Source organism: Lethenteron reissneri, chromosome 68 (assembly GCF_015708825.2).
Source record: "Lethenteron reissneri isolate LAM-NWPU_2019-01 chromosome 68, ASM1570882v1, whole genome shotgun sequence".
In the NCBI taxonomy this organism is placed as follows: Eukaryota; Metazoa; Chordata; class Hyperoartia; order Petromyzontiformes; family Petromyzontidae; genus Lethenteron; species Lethenteron reissneri.
In genome coordinates this window covers 5,274,310-5,279,645 of record NC_083846.1, presented here as the reverse complement: position 1 = coordinate 5,279,645, position 5,336 = coordinate 5,274,310, and positions in this window count along the sequence as shown.

The window sequence follows — 5,336 nt, the reverse complement described above, 5'->3', positions numbered from 1 at the left end:
CCCCTCCCTAGGGGACGCAGCGAACTCAAAGCCCCCCCCCCCCCCCCTAGGGGACGCAGCGAACTCAAAGCCCCCCCCCCCTAGGGGACACAGCGAATTCAAAGCCCCCCCCTAGGGGACGCAGCGAACTCAAAGCCCCCCCCCCCCCCCCTAGGGGACGCAGCGAACTCAAAGCCCCCCCCCCCCCCCCCAGGGGACGCAACGAACTCAAAGCCCCCCCCCCCCCCCAGGGGACGCAGCGAACTCAAAGCCCCCCCCCCCCCCCTAGGGGACGCAGCGAACTCAAAGCCCCCCCCCCCCCCCCTAGGGGACGCAGCGAACTCAAAGCCCCCCCCCCCCCTAGGGGACGCAGCGAACTCAAAGCCCCCCCCCCCCCCTATGGGACGCAGCGAACTCAAAGCCCCCCCCCCCCCCCTAGGGGACGCAGCGAACTCAAAGCCCCCCCCCCCCCCCTAGGGGACGCAGCGAACTCAAGCCCCCCCCCCCCCCCCCAGGGGACGCAGCGAACTCAAAGCCCCCCCCCCCCCCCCCCTAGGGACGCAGCGAACTCAAAGCCCCCCCCCCCCCCCCTAGGGACGCAGCGAACTCAAAGCCCCCCCCCCCCCCCTAGGGACGAGCGAACTCAAAGCCCCCCCCCCCCCCCCAGGGACACAGCGAACTCAAAGCCCCCCCCCCAGGGACACAGCGAACTCAAACCCCCCCCCCCCCCCCCCAGGGACACAGCGAACTCAAGCCCCCCCCCCCCCCCCCAGGGACACAGCGAACTCAAACCCCCCCCCCCCCCCCTAGGGACGCAGCGAACTCAAAGCCCCCCCCCCCCTAGGGGACGCAGCGAACTCAAGCCCCCCCCCCCCCCCCCTAGGGGACACAGCGAACTCAAGCCCCCCCCCCCCCCCCTAGGTGACGCAGCGAACTCAAAGCCCCCCCCCCCCCTAGGGACGCAGCGAACTCAAAGCCCCCCCCCCCAGGGGACACAGCGAACTCAAAGCCCCCCCCCCCTAGGGGACGCAGCGAACTCAAAGCCCCCCCCCCCCCCCCCTAGGGGACACAGCGAACTCAAGCCCCCCCCCCCCTAGGGGACGCAGCGAACTCAAAGCCCCCCCCCCCCCCTAGGGGACGCAGCGAACTCAAAGCCCCGCCCCCCCCCCCCCTAGGGGACACAGCGAACTCAAAGCCCCCCCCCCCCCCCTAGGGGACGCAGCGAACTCAAAGCCCCCCCCCCCCCCCCTAGGGGACGCAGCGAACTCAAAGCCCCCCCCCCGCCCCCCCTAGGGGACACAGCGAACTCAAAGCCCCCCCCCCCCCCCTAGGGGACGCAGCGAACTCAAAAGCCCCCCCCCCCCCCCTAGGGGACACAGCGAACTCAAAGCCCCCCCCCCCCCCCCCTAGGGGACGCAGCGAACTCAAAGCCCCCCCCCCCCCTAGGGGAACGCAGCGAACTCAAAGCCCCCCCCCCCCCCCAGGGGACACAGCGAACTCAAAGCCCCCCCCCAGGGGACACAGCGAACTCAAAGCCCCCCCACCCCCCCCCCAGGGGACACAGCGAACTCAAAGCCCCCCCCCCCCCCCCCAGGGGACACAGCGAACTCAAAGCCCCCCCCCCCCCCCTAGGGGACGCAGCGAACTCAAAGCCCCCCCCCCCCCCTAGGGGACGCAGCGAACTCAAAGCCCCCCCCCCCCCCCCCCTAGGGGACACAGCGAACTCAAAGCCCCCCCCCCCCCCCTAGGGGACGCAGCGAACTCAAAGCCCCCCCCCCCCCCCTAGGGGACGCAGCGAACTCAAAGCCCCCCCCCCCAGGGGACACAGCGAACTCAAAGCCCCCCCCCCCCTAGGGGACGCAGCGAACTCAAAGCCCCCCCCCCCCCCCCTGGGGACACAGCGAACTCAAAGCCCCCCCCCCCCTAGGGGACGCAGCGAACTCAAAGCCCCCCCCCCCCCCCCTAGGGACGCAGCGAACTCAAAGCCCCGCCCCCCCCCCCCCTAGGGGACACAGCGAACTCAAAGCCCCCCCCCCCCCCTAGGGGACGCAGCGAACTCAAAGCCCCCCCCCCCCCCCCTAGGGGACGCAGCGAACTCAAAGCCCCCCCCCCCGCCCCCCCTAGGGGACACAGCGAACTCAAAGCCCCCCCCCCCCCCCCTAGGGGACGCAGCGAACTCAAAGCCCCCCCCCCCCCTCTAGGGGACACAGCGAACTCAAGCCCCCCCCCCCCCCCCTAGGGGACGCAGCGAACTCAAAGCCCCCCCCCCCCTAGGGGACGCAGCGAACTCAAAGCCCCCCCCCCCCCCTAGGGGACACAGCGAACTCAAAGCCCCCCCCCCCCCCTAGGGACGCAGCGAACTCAAGCCCCCCCCCCCCCCCCAGGGGACGCAGCGACTCAAAGCCCCCCCCCCCCCCCCTAGGGGACGCAGCGAACTCAAGCCCCCCCCCCCCTAGGGGACGCAGCGAACTCAAAGCCCCCCCCCCCCCTAGGGGACACAGCGAACTCAAAGCCCCCCCCCCCAGGGGACGCAGCGAACTCAAAGCCCCCCCCCCCCCCTAGGGTACGAAGCGAACTCAAAGCCCCCCCCCCCCCCCCTAGGGGACGAGCGAACTCAAAGCCCCCCCCCCCCCCAGAGGACGCAGCGAACGTCAAAGCCCCCCCCCCCCCCTAGGGGACGCAGCGAACTCAAAGCCCCACCCCCCCCCCCCTAGGGTATGCAGCGAACTCAAAGCCCCCCCCCCCCCCCCTAGGGGACGCAGCGAACTCAAAGCCCCGTCCCCCCCCCCCCTAGGGGACGCAGCGAACTCAAAGCCCCCCCCCCCCCCCCAGGGGACGCAGCGAACTCAAAGCCCCCCCCCCCCCCCCCCCTAGGGGAACGCAGCGAACTCAAAGCCCCCCCCCCCCCCCCCTAGGGGACGCAAGCGAACTCAAAGAACTCAAAGCCCCGTCCCCCCACCCTAGGGGACGCAGCGAACTCAAAGCCCCCCCCCCCCCTAGGGGACGCAGCGAACTCAAAGCCCCCCCCCCCCCCCCCCTAGGGGACGCAGCGAACTCAAAGCCCCCCCCCCCCCCAGGGAACGCAGCGAACTCAAAGCCCCCCCCCCCCCCCCTAGGGGACGCAGCGAACTCAAAGCCCCGTCCCCCCCCCCTAGGGGACGCAGCGAACTCAAAGCCCCGTCCCCCCCCCTAAGGGACGCAGCGAACTCAAAGCCCCCCCCCCCCCCTAGGGGACGCAGCGAACTCAAAGCCCCCCCCCCCCCAGGGGACGCAGCGAACTCAAAGTCCCCCCCCCCCTAGGGGACGCAGCGAACTCAAGCCCCCCCCCTAGGGGACGCAGCGAACTCAAAGCCCCCCCCCCCCCCTATGGGACGCAGCGAACTCAAAGCCCCCCCCCCCCCCCTAGGGGACGCAGCGAACTCCAAGCCCCCCCCCCCCCCCTAGGGACGCAGCGAACTCCAAGCCCCCCCCCCCCCCTAGGGGACGCAGCGAACTCAAAGCCCCCCCCCTAGGGGACGCAGCGAACTCAAAGCCCCCCCACCCCCCCTAGGGGACGCAGCGAACTCAAAGCCCCGTCCCCCCCCCCTCCCAGGGGACGCAGCGAACTCAAAGCCCCCCCCCTAGGGGACGCAGCGAACTACAATCGGAGCCCCCCCCCCCCCCCCCCAGGGAACGCAGCGAACTCAAGAGCCCCCCCCCCCCTAGGGGACGCAGCGAACTCAAAGCCCCCCCCCCCCCCCCCCCAGGGGACGCAGCGAACTCAAAAGCCCACCCCCCCCCACTAGGGACGCAGCGAACTCAAAGCCCCCCCCCCCCCCCCAGGGGACGCAGCGAACTCAAAGCCCCCCCCCCCCCAGGGGACGCAGCGAACTCAAAGCCCCCCCCCCCCCCCCCCTAGGGGACGCAGCGAACTCAAGCCCCCCCCCCCCAGGGAACGCAGCGAACTCAAAGCCCCCCCCCCCCTAGGGAACGCAGCGAACTCAAAGCCCCCCCCCCCCCCTAGGGGACGCAGCGAACTCAAAGCCCCCCCGCCCCCCCCTAGGGGACGCAGTGAACTCAAAGCCCCCCCCCCCCTAGGGAACGCAGCGAACTCAAAGCCCCCCCCCCCCCCTAGGGAACGCAGCGAACTAAAAGCCCCACCCCCCCCTAGGACGCAGCGAACTCAAAGCCCCCCCCCCCTAGGGAAACGCAGCGAACTCAAAGCCCACCCCCCCCCCCCAGGGGACGCAGCGAACTCAAAGCCCCCCCCCCCCCCCCCCTAGGGGACGCAGCGAACTCAAAGCCCCGTCCCCCCCCCCCCTAGGGGACGCAGCGAACTCAAAGCCCCGTCCCCCCCCCTAGGGGACGCAGCGAACTCAAGCCCCCCCCCCCCCTAGGGGACGCAGCGAACTCAAAGCCCCCCCCCCCTAGGGGACGCAGCGAACTCAAAGCCCCCCCCCCCCCCCCAGGGGACGCAGCGAACTCAAAGCCCCCCCCCCCCTAGGGAACGCAGCGAACTCAAAGCCCCCCCCCCCCCTAGGGAACGCAGCGAACTTAAAGCCCCCCCCCCTAGGGAACGCAGCGAACTCAAAGCCCCCCCCCCCCAGGGGACGCAGCGAACTCAAAGCCCCCCCCCCCCCCAGGGGACGCAGCGAACTCAAAAGCCCCCCCCCCCTAGGGAACGCAGCGAACTCAAAGCCCCCCCCCCCCCTAGGGAACGCAGCGAACTCAAAGCCCCCCCCCCCCCTAGGGGAACGCAGCGAACTCAAAGCCCCCCCCCCCCCCCCCAGGGGACGCAGGCGAACTCAAAGCCCCCCCCCCCCCCCCCCCAGGGGACGCAGCGAACTCAAAGCCCCCCCCCCCCCCCCAGGGGACGCAGCGAACTCAAAGCCCCCCCCCCCCCCAGGGGACGCGGTGAATCTGGGCGACTGCCCCGAATCCGATTCGAACCACGAGGGGGCGACACCCGGGTAGCAAATGATCACACTCGAATCACTGCCTCCCCCACTCCATTCCCACCCCCCCTATACCCCCCCCACCCCCACCACCACCACCCCCCACCAACATCCCCCCCCACCACCACCTCCCAGCCACCACCACGTGTTCAGCATTGGCCCTCGCCCACCCCATGATGTGGCCCAGCACCCCACCACCACCCCCCACCACTCACCACCACCACCCACCACCACCCACCACCACCACCCCCCACCACCAGCATTGGCCCTCACCCACCCCATGATGTGCCCAGCACCCCCACCACCACCCCCCACCACTCCCACCACCACCATCCACCACCACCACCCACCACCACCACCACCAGCATTGGCCCTGACCCACCCCATGATGTGCCCAGCACCCCCACCACCACCCCCCCCACT